This window comes from Pseudonaja textilis, chromosome 5, assembly GCF_049901715.1.
Source record: "Pseudonaja textilis isolate UNSWEBS1 chromosome 5, rPseTex1.2, whole genome shotgun sequence".
Classification (NCBI taxonomy): Eukaryota; Metazoa; Chordata; class Lepidosauria; order Squamata; family Elapidae; genus Pseudonaja; species Pseudonaja textilis.
In genome coordinates, this window is record NC_141994.1 from 59094212 (window position 1) to 59106759 (window position 12548).

Sequence of the window (12548 nt, forward strand, 5' to 3'; positions counted from 1 at the left end):
TGTGACATTCAACTATGTAATGAACAAAGTATTTAATAAGAATATTTCATTCATTCAGATCTAGGATGTCTTATTTTTGTGTTCCCTTTATTTTTTTGAGCAGTGTATATCTGTATGTATGTATGTGTATGTGTATATGTATGTATATATATGTATGACTGTATCAGCTGAGGGGGTCTGGGAGGCAGCGAATAGATCAATTGGGTGCCCCAGCCTTACAGGATAGGCCTCCCTGCAGTCCCCTGGGAGCCAAAACAGTGTGGGGGGGGACTTCTCGAAGGGGCGGGGTGGGTCAGGGCTGGGTGGGGCCAGTCAGAGGTGGTATTTGCCAGTTCTCTGAACCAGTCAAAATTTTCCCTACCAGTACTCCCGAACCAGTCAGAACCAGCTGAATACAACACCATGAAAGAATCCAGGAATAATTAAAACATAAAATATAAGATAGATTCCAACATTTCATCGCTGCTGCTGTGAAATGGAAAGTCATTGTTCCTTCTGCTTCTTGTTCTGGTTTGGAAGCAGAAAGCAATGACCGCATTATTAGAGAATCCTGCAAAAATCACAATAAATTTCACATTCATACCAGTGAGGGGAAAAATCCCTACATGAGTAGAAACTTTGGTACAAAATTCTTTTTTTCCTGGCCCAAGAGGCTTTCTTGAATTAAGGATACGCCTTTGGTTCACATTTCCTAACTTTCTTTCTTTTTTTTCCAAAATGGATTTGGCACACCCTTAAATGAAATAAGAAATGTATTATTGTTTTTTGAAAGAATGAAAGAGGCAGCACATGATAAAATTAGAGGAATTGGCTTTTAAGATTCCCAGTGCTGGAAGTAATTTAGCATAAAGATGTATTATCAAGTTATGGTGGACAGGAGTTACTATGAAGCCATCTGAAAAAGTACTTTATTCCCTATGTGGAAGATACCAAGATCAAACTTTGTATTCTTGTGCACGTGGGATTAGGAATAAGAGGAGAGGAATTTTTCTGACATGGCCCCACAAATCTGATAAGCCCACCTCAAGTCAGTACACTTATCCTTCTGTTCAATCACTATTCTTGCTTTTCAGCAAGAAAAGAAATCTTAGTGAATATCTGATGATCTTCAGGGCCACTGAGCTAGTCAGATACAATTATTTCACTTTATACCTCAACATTCTACCCAGAGTCTTCTCAAAATTGCTAATAGTTTGAAATCTATATATATAAAAGCAAAATACCATTCGCGTATCATCACGAAATCTCCAGAACCGTAAAGACAAACTTGAAATTTGGCAAGTATGTTCAGGGGTGGGATTCAACTTTTTTAACAACTGGTTCTGTGGGCGTGGCTTAGGTGGTGGGCTTGGCTTCGTGGTCTTGTGACTTGGTGGACATGGCTTGGTGGTCATGTTATTGGCTGGGCGTGGCCAACTCAGTATCACTCACATCGAGGCACGCATCTCCTCGCCTGGCCTTTCATGACTGTGGGGATGCTGCAAAAGTCATAAGTGTGAAAAATGGTCATAAGTCACTTTTTTCAGTGCCATTGTAACTTTGAATGGTCACTCCACACAAGCAAAGTACCAGCAAAGGAGGGGGAAAAAAACTCCAGAGAAGTTCTTGAGACAGGAAGTCTAGTCCTGCCAAGAATACAAAAAGGGTTAACAGAGAAGCAGTTTCTGTAAGCAACACCAGAATGTTTTCTTCCTGCCTTCCTTACAGGATTAGGCCAGTAATTTCTTCTAACAACCGGTTCTCCGAACTGCTTAGAATGTTAACAACCAGTTCTAGTGAATAGGTGCGAACTGGTAGAATCCCACCCTTGAGTATGTTCCTCTTGGCTTCTAGGTGCTCACTAAGAAAGGATTTTTCAAAACAACCATCAGAGCGTTATTATTTCATATATAATTATTAACACGCTTTGATGCTAAGGAGTTCTACTCCCCCTTCCCATCTGAAAAGAAATCTGTTCCAAATGCAAAACACAAGCAGAGGAGAGGAGTTTCAGTTTCAGTTTTAGTTTCACAGCACCAAGCAGCTTTAGTACAGAACAGTTGAGCTAAGCCACACCCAGGCTCCTTGCTGTCTCTTTCTCACAGAGCAAATACTGTTTCAGTTTCCAAACAGCCCTCAACTCTCTCACACACTGATAGGACACTAGCCAAATGAATACCGATGGACGCTGGTAGGCAGCGGAGAATTTTTTCCCCTTTATTTTCCTCCCCCAAAACTAAGCCCAACCACATAGTTTTGTAGCGAAGCATGGGTATGGAGCTAGTAAAATATAAATCAAAATCCCAGAACTCTCCACCCCACCCTCTATAATTAAATCCAATCCCAAAAGCTTGAGTAAAGAGAAGGATCTTGGCTTCTTTGCTGAAAGCAGAAAAAACGGACTAACCTCAATGTGAAGGAAGTACATTCCATAGCTTGATTGAGTGCTAGGAATGTCCATTTGATACTGTTTTGATGACAAGTTTATTTCTGACATTACTGCCTTTGTTTTAAAGAACTAATTCCTTCCACAACCATTTCAACAGATTGAGTTGGAAGGAGCGCAGAAACAGCTTGACTAACTCCTCTACATGGTATGTTTCAACGCTTCAGAACAGGCAGGGACTTTGGTGGCCATTCCAGCTGCTCACTGACAGAACAATTACAGAGTTTATAATTGAGTTGAAGTGTCTGAATATACTTTGTTTTTTTAAAAAATATCCTAAGAATAACTTGCCTTTGGTCTTTCTCAACTGTGCTTTCTAGTAATTGTAGCATCAGGCTAGCTAACTGAACTTCTGTTTGTGCAAAAATAGTGGAAACTTTTAGATGAGATGTTTATTGATCCTATTTACAGAGTTTTACAGCAGATCCAGACGCGTGACGGAGAACAAAAATGTGCTGCATTGCTATTGTCACAATTATTTCTTTTTTTGTTCAGTCTACTGTAAATGATTGGATTCACACCTTGTACTAAGCTACAATATGGATTGTTTCATTATCACTTAGAGAAATGACTGCAACTATCACTGGAGCTTGAAAATCAGATTTAGTGCATCTAAAATAGATGTCCAGTGATTAGGTAATAAGATGCATGAGCCAAGTCATCATAAATAACTCTTACATGATGCAATTGTTTTCAATCTACCAGGATGTTAAAAATCAAAATTAGTGACAAAATTCAGAAAGGAATTAGGGTTAACAGCTTAATTAAACAATGCAAATATTTCTCCCCAAAATGGTTTTATTTCACTCTGCATATGCACAACAATACATTAACAGTGTGGCATCAATATATCATACATTTTAGTATAGGCAAAATTAATAATACCAATCAAATCTCTCAATGCATATATTTCACATTAATTCATAATCCTTCAATGCTTATTTTCAAAACTCTCTCCAAATGCCTACCACCATATCAGTTAAACATACCTAGTAATTCCATTATTCAATTTTCTCCCTACTTTTATTTTATTTTATTTTTAATATAAATTTTTCACTTGGCAAGCAGTGTGGTTCCAGGTTTCACATCTCAATACAAACATGACCATAGTTACCTGTTCATTATATTTGTTTAAACAGTGCAAAATTGATATGGTTGTATTGAGCCCCATGCTGTCCCCTACCTTATAATATTAGGGATTGGGAGATTTACACTATCATGAGCGAGAACAAAGCCGTAGTGTTTCATAGTAATTGACTTCGGCCTTTTGAGCAGGACAGTATCATCCTCTCAGACTTCATTATTAAGCAAGGCAATAAACATTGACTCTCCAGCAACTCAGTCCTGCATTCACAAATTTAACAAGACTAAATAAGATTTGCAAACTATGTATGACTATAGAGACAGATATATAGATATAAAAGGATAGATGGAGAGAGGAGAGATAGAGATATACTGCCTATGTGCGTGTCTCTGTGTTTTAATGTGTAGGTGTGGGTGTGTATACACTCACACACACAGAGAGAAGCAAACACCCCCCTACACAAAATCAAGCCACATACATACATACATACATACATACATACATACATAGTTTACTTTAACAGATAATCAGCATTGGAAGGGACCTTGTAGGTCATTTAGTCCAACCCCCTGCCCAAGCGGGAGATCCTACACCATTTTTGACAAATGGCAGTCTGCAGTCCCCTAATCATCCTGGTTGCTCTTCTTTGCACTTTTTCTAGACATCTTTTTTATAGTGTGATGACCAAAACTGGATGCAGTATAGAGAGAGATAGAGTGAGATATATAGATATAAAAGGATAGATGGAGAGAGGAGAGATATATACTATCTATGTGTGTGTTTAAATGTATATGTGTGGGTGTGTATACTCTCTCACACACTGAGAGAAGCATATATCTCCCGATACATACATACATACATACATACATTACATATATACATTACATGAGTTTAGCTCTAGAGTTTAAATCTTAAATCTTTTCCTCCTACTTTTTCAAGTAAACAGGATTCTCATTACTCTTTTTCCTGGCCTTGAGAGTCAGACACATCTGTTCCATGTTTACATAATGGTTCTGCTTGGCCTGAGAATCTTTAGCTCCAGCCTTATTAGCTTCAACTCTTATATATCCAGAGTAGAGTATTTTCTTCATATTTTGAACCAAATTATCAACATTAAATTACGAAGAAGATCAGTTAGCCTGCTGCACTTATCACGAACCAAAATGAGTTAAGGTATGAACCAATCAGAACCAGTCATATAGAAGAGTTCCCACTCCTGTCATATATATTGTTATTTCCAGGTGAAATGCCTAGACCAGGGTGTCAAACTTGATTGCATTGAGGGCTGCATCAGGGTTGTGTTTTGCCTGGGGGGGGGAACCGGGGGGGGGGCATGGCCGAGGAGAACCTAGCCGGGCAGGGCGTGGCCGGGTGGGCATAGCCAGGGTGGGTGTGGCCAGCTTGTCACTCCTGTCAGGGCACCTGTGGTGGCCTGGGTGGGGTAGGAGGATCCTCTACAGCCCTCTGCCAGTGAAAACGGAGCCCAGGAAGGCCATGCATGGCCCTCTGGGCTCTGTTTTTGGCTGCGATGGCCTCCTCCAGCACTCTGCCAGCGAAAACAGAACTTGGGAGGGCTCTCCCAAGATCCGTTTTTGCTGGCACAGGCACTGTGGGCCGGTCCTTCGCTATTTCCAGGGCAGCCCCGTCGGTCAGATCTAAGCACCCTATGGGCCACATCCAGCCTGTGGGCCTTAATTTTGACACCCCTGGCCTAGACTCATCCAAATGAAAATTTACAAAGGCAGACAAATAACTCTCATGTTGGTTGTCATAATTGTCCATTTTCCCCCATCCTCCAAATGATTTTAGCACCTTCAGCATTTCCCTCACCTGCTGATTTTTAGGAAGCAGAATCTTGTAAAGTGCAACTTGATTATTTTTTTCCTACAGGATTTAATTAGTTCTCATAAGATTTCAAGGCAGGCTGGCTGTGCTCCAGAGTTGTCTCTCTAGTTGCTTTAGTGCTGGTGCCACATAAAATCTTGTTATATCAGTGCAGCTGTTGGGAAAAAAGTAATATTGTTCATCCGGATAAATAATTCAGTGTAATCACTTAGACCTGTTTCTTATATTTCTGTCACCTTACAGTAGTAGCAGCTGGTTAGAGAAGTGTGCCTGCATGGCTAGAGATTTGTAACTGCACATAGGAGATGTTGGTTCCTGACTGGCTTTGTGATATGCTCTAACTTTTGTGGGTGTGTGAACCCAGAAAACTTGGAAGGGGGAAAAATGGAATATGCTCCTGCTGCATGACCAAATCCTCTCCTGAAATCCATTCTTTTTTCTTTTGTATTTCTACATATATATATGGAAAGCATGGTGTAGCACCGTCATTTTTTACAAAATAGCACTGATCCCTTCAATCATCCTGGAAGGCAGATTCCAAAATACTCCAAGATTTTGGAGTTCTTCTTGCCTTTGTAAATCTTATTTAAGATGACAGCTATTCTTTTTTAAAAAAAATTTCTGAGTCATGCAGAACAATTATATGTCAGCTGCCTTATAGCACACAGCTACAGCGCAGTCACCTTTTCTATGGCAAAATTTTGCTACTTAGAAACATACAGATGCAATGAGAAGATCAACATTACGGAAAAGGAGTATCTGCTGAGGTAACCTTGCTTACACATGAGAATTTATTGAATGTTTTGTTATACATTAGGTTTGATTACATTGGATTGCTGGTCAATTATTATAATAGCTTTGTTTTGAATTATATAACATTTGAACGAAGAATTAAATGTATTTCTACTATATAATTTTAAAAGTCATTCCCCATTCTACTACTTATAGTTGCTTAATTCTTGTCATTGCTTACAACCATATGAATATTAAGGCCTAAAACGCACACACACAAAAGGCATGGGTTTTTTTTGCATAGTTTGAAATGGTTAAAATGATGTGAAAATAATGGAATGAACCAAATATCAGTTGGAAAAAGTAGAAATCGAAATGGACAGATTGGTTTATAGTTATTTTCTCTCTACATCTAAATATGTAAGTAGTAAATCTTGGGTTATTTGACTTCCACTCAAAGCATTTTTTTTTCAAAATAAACAAGTATATATATTTCTAATATTGTTTAATAAAATTTGAAATCAACATCAGATGGCAACGTCTGCCATTTTAAACTTTGCTTCTCCACTGAACTGCAATTTTAAGGTGCAAAAGGGAAATGATTGTTTTGGGCCTCAGGCAATATTGTAGAAGAAGAGTCGCAGAGACGGGGGAAAGAGTTAAGTGTGTCATCAGTTTAGAGTCACCACATTGCCACAAATAATCCAAGTCTAACTACCCTTGAATTCTGTTGATCCTTATCTAGTGCCAATTTAGTATTGAACATTAGTTGATCAGTCTTGTATATAGCTTGAGCAATAAATCTTGAACTGTAAATTAATGCATGGTCCTGATCCTTTGTAACAGACATATTTGCAGTATCAGATTAACAGAGTTGAAAGGTCATCTAGTCCATCCCCCCTGCCCAAGCGGGAGACCCTACACCATTTCTGACAGATGGCAATCCAGTCTCTTCTTGAAAGCTTCTAGGGATGAAGCTCCCACAACTTCTGAAGGCAGCTTCTGTTCCATTGGTTGATTGCTTTCACTGTCAGAAGATTTCTCTTTATTTCCAGTTAAATCTTTTTTTGTTCAGTTTCCATCCATTATTCCTTGCCTGGCCTCCATGTACTTTGGAAAATAGCTTGACTCTCTCTTCTTTGTGGCAGCCCCTGAGATATTGGAACTCTGCTATCATGTCTCTCCTGGTCCTTCTCTTCACTAGACTAGCCATGCCCAGTTCCTACAACCGTTCATCATATGTTTTAGCCTCCACTCCCTTAATTATCTTGGTTGCTATTCTCTGCACTCAAATAAGCAGTTTTGTTCCAGAACACATGGTCAAAAAGATGGAAATGATATCAATGATGGCCTGTTTTTCTAAAGCCTCTTAGAATATCGGTTGTGAGAGGGTATCACAAAGCCAGGACTCTCCTGCGTATCTCCTATATGCTAGAAAGAAGTCACATTAAAAGTAAAACAATGATTAGCAAGATACAGAACAATTAATTGAAAAAAAGGAAGAGGGAAGGAAGAATTGCAAGCAAATGAGCTCTCATTACAATTAATTTAATTAATTAATTAAATTAATTAATGACCTCTGTGATCATATCAAGAGCAACTGTGTTCTCTTCGCTGATGATGTAAAGCTATTCAACACCACAGACAATATTGCTACCCTCCAAAAAGACCTTGACTATGTATCAGAATGGTCAAACAAATGGCAACTTCAAATCTCAACAAATAAATGCTCTGACCTACATATTGGCAAAAAAAATAATTATCAGAAAATAAAATACAGGCTGAATAGTCAAGACCTTGTTGATGATCCAAACTCTGTCAAGGATCTTGGAGTACTCATCTCAAATGACTGAAGTGCTAGAGCCCACTGTAACTACATAGCCAAAAAGGCGTTAAGAGTTATTAACCTAATCTTATGTAGCTTTTCCTCTGGTAATATTACACTAATAACTAGAGCATACAAAACATTTGCTAGACCAATACTCGAATACAGCTCATCAGTCTGGAACCCACATTACGTATCTGATATTAACACAGTTGAGAAAGTCCAGAAATATTTCACAAGAAGAGTTCTCCACTCCTCTACTCATTGCAGAATACCTTATGCCACCAGACTCGAAATTCTAGACCTAGAAAACCTAGAACTACGCTGCCTTCAGTTCGATCTAAGTATAGTATATAAAATCATACATTGCAATGTCCTACCTGTCAATGAATACTTCAGCTTCAACCATAACAACACTAGAGCAAACAACAGATACAAACTCAAGGTTAATCGCACCAAACTTGATTGCAGGAAATACGACTTCAGCAACAGAGTGGTCAATGTCTGGAATACTCTACCTGACTGTGGATTTTTCCCCAAACCCCAAAAACTTTAACCTTAGACTTTCTACTATTGACCTCACCCCTTTCCTAAGAGGTCTGTAGGGGGCGTCCATAAGCGCATCACCGTGCCTACCGTCCCTGTCCTATTGTTTCTTGTATTTTTTAAAAAATTTTCTTATATGTATCCATGTATTCATAACTATTTTTTACTTATACCTATTATCTTGTAAGCAACTGACAAATAAAAATAAATAAATAATAATAAAAAAGACAATATTTTTTTTCATATATTCCCCTGTTATGGAACTCATGCCATTAAGCAGATATGGAAACATATCCCAGGGATACATTCAGTTTTGCATGACATGTCAGAGCCTCTATTACAGTAGTTTCCAATTAGGAAAGAAGCACTTCTAACTCTGTTTAACTATACAAGCATCTGTATCAAACACCTTTTAATAGAAAAGTGTGCCTTCAAGTCAGTGTTGCCTGGACAAGTCCCTGCAGTTTTCTTGGCAAGATTTTCAGAAGTGGTTTGTGATTACCTACTTCCTAGGGCTGAAAGAGAGTGACTGGCCCAAGGTCGCAGCTGGCTTGGTGTCTCAGGGAGGACTAGACTCCAAGTCTCTTAGTTTCCAGTCTTAGTTTCTAACTCATGACCCCAAACTGGTTTTCTTTTAAATAGAAAAATAGGATTATAATTATAAATAAACAAAATATCAATTAAATGTTTAATTTAAAGAGGGCCATTGACTTTTGATGATCCCTCTAGTCACAAATGAAGACAAATGAAGGATTCCTCTAATCGTTTAAAGAACTGATAACTGTATTTATGAATTACCCAGATCATGTCCAGTTCAAAGCTAATTAATCATCAGAAAGGGAACCAGGAATTTACCAATTATCCACCAATAATTAGCACAGATAGATAGTCCTCAATTTATAACAGTAATTGGGACTGGAACTTACATTGCTATGTGATATGATCATTTAATGAGTCATGCCTGATTTTACAGCCTTTTTTTGCCACGGTTGTTAAGCAAATCATGTGGCTGTAAGTGAATCTGGTTTCCTCCATTGACTCTGCTTGTCCGAAGCCTCTTGGGAAGGTCACAAATGATCTCAGGATTACAACTTTCCGACTTCTGGCCACCTCTTTCTGCAAGCAGTTCTCATGCATTAATTATGAGTTGCAATAGGTTAAAAAGAACTGAATGAGAAATTCCCATAAACCCGCTGAGAATTGTCCTCTATGGATTCTGGGAATTATAATCCCTATAACAGGAGGGTCAAAGTTGATTTAATTGAGCACCACATAAGGGTTGTGTTTGATCTTGGGGCGGGGGAGGAGTGGGTGTGGCCAAGGTCGATGTGACCAACTCAACATCACTTGTGTTGGGGGCACCTCTGGTGGTCTGAGTGCTCTGCCAGTGAAAATGGAGCTCAGGAGTGCCACACGCAGCCCTCCCGAGCTCCGTTTTCACTGGCAGAGGGTTGCAGGAGGCCATCATAGCTGAAAATGGAGCTCGGGAGGGCAGCGCATGGTGCTCTCAAGTTCCATTTTCACTAGCAGAAGAACCGCAGGCTGGTCCTTTGCTGCTTCCAGGGTGGCCCCATGGGCCAGATCTAAGCACCCCATGGGCTCCCAGGCCTTGAGTTTGACACCCCTGCGCTATATATTCAGAGGCAGTTTATTTTGGCTCCGAATTTCAGATGAATTTATATGGCAGATATTTCCCTTCTTTGATACACTATCCCACCACAGAGTACTTGGCCAATGAACCCTGGAGAACACTTGCAATAATTTCCACAGATCTACATGTATGTTTAGAATATTTTGTAAGAACCAGGTGGATTTTGTGTTGTCTTGGCAAATGTACAGCACAGCTGAGGAGGCCTCTCCTATAAGAAGGCTTGTTATGGGGCAGTGGGGAGAAGGTGGGGTTGAAGTCAGCTCTGCTCCAGTGAGTAAAATGTCCGTTATGCAGTTTCTATTATAACATGAACATCACAGCCAAGAAATGGTACCCAATTGATTCTGCAGTTTTGAAGCACACTAGGCCTTCTCAGTTGGTTCTTCCCAAGACTGGTAGAGTTCAACTTCTGCAAAGGATCATCTCTTTCTCTGAAGATGTTCATCTTCTTCCACACATTGTCATTGCTATTTGTTCACCTGCCCTCAGGCTGATCTTACCATTAGGAAGGGTGGAAGTGGTTGCACCCTGCCACTGACTGAAGTACCCTAAAAAAGGCTGCCTTTGTATAGGTCAGGAGTCTTCAAACTTGACAGCTTTAAGACTTGTGGACTTCAACTCCCAGAATTCCTCCTCCAGTCATGTTAGCTCAGGAATTCTGGGAGTTGACGTTCACAAGTCTTAAAACTTTCACCCTTGGTATAGGTAGTCCTTGAGTTGTGACCACTATTGAGCCCAAAATATATGTTGCTAAGTGAAACATTTAAGTGACTTTGCCCCATTTTATGACTTTTCTTGCCACAGGTGTTAAGTGGATCATTGCATTTGTTATATTAGGATTGTTAAGTGAATCTTAACAAGGATTGTTAAGTGAATCTAACTTTTCCATTGATTTTGCGCGACAGAAGGTCGTAACAACTGATCACAATAGCTCCAGGATACTGCAACCGTCATAAATATGAGCCAGTTGACAAGCATCTGAATTTTGGTCATGTGACTGTGGGGAAACTGCATTGTTCATGTGAAAAATGGTCATAAGTCACCATTTTCAGTGCTGTTGTAACTTTAAATGTTCATTAAGTGAACTGTTGTAAGTTGAGGACTATTTGTATTAAATTTTACTTATTTCATTTTTAATGCATTTATTAAATTTCTACACTGCTCATCTCAGCCAAGTAACTCAGGAGGAGGGGGTTATTTATTCACTTACTTGTCACATTTATATAACCTTCCATCTTACACGAAGTAGCTCTGAGTGGTGTACAATAAAAACATACCAGAAAATCAATTAAAACAGTAAACAAAAACAAACAGGAGTACAAGCAGGAGACTATTACACATATACAGATTGTGGCTAAGTTGATGCAAATACAGCATTCAAAATGTTAATAAAAGTAACTGAGCAAAATATGCCAAATAATACTCAGTCATTCACCAAGTTTCCTCTTCTTCTTCTTTAGACATTTTCCATTTTCTCTTTGATAAATCTTTTCTTCTCCTTAAATGAACAAAACAAGTTCTTGCTAAAAAAACAGGTGGAGAAATTATTTTGCCAGCCTCTGGTGGACGTTATTCATGTGGGCGAGATCAGATTTGGCTTGTGGGAGAGAGAAGTTTTGGATCTGCTCCCTGTGGAGCTGGTCTTGGCCCACAAAGTTTTCTGGGGTCAAATAAAAGGGCTGCCATTAAAAATATACAAACCCTTTATTTAAAGTTCCATCGTTCCTGAAACTATATAGTCTGTTGCGGGGGTGAAGTTTACAACTTGGTAAATAATTTAAACAAGGCACATACAGGTTTTAAAGAGACATGATGGGGAATTTTTAAAATAATTTTTCATATTCTTGCTTGCAGTGTATCCTGTGCTTTGCTATGAAAATATGTGGTCATTCTTAGTTTTTTTGGAGGAAAAAAAAAAGGGGGGGTGGGGAGAATCAGCATCCACCAGTATTCATCTGGCTAATGTCCTGTCAGTGTGTGAGAGAGTTGAGAGCTGTTTGGAAACTGAAACAGTATTTGCTGTGTGAACAAGGAGACAGCAAGGAGTCTGGGCATGGCTTAGCTCAACTGTTCTGTACTAAAGCTGTTTGCTGCTGTGAAAGTAAAACTGAAACTCCACTCTTGTGCTTCTGTTTTGCATTTGGAACAGATTTCTTTTCAGGTGGGGAGGGGGTGTAGAACTCCTTACCATCAGAGCATGTTAATAATACTATATGAAATAATAACACTCTGATGATCATTTTGAAAAATCCTTTCTTAGTGAGCACCTAGAAGCCAAGAGGAACATTCGTGTCAAATTTCAAGTTTGTAGGCTTTATGGTTCTGGAGATTTTGTGATGATGCGTGAATGGTATTTTACTTCTGGCATCTGAGATGATAGATGCCAACTAAATAAACATTAAATCTTTAAATTTCTATATGAAATCCAAAGCTAAGTAAT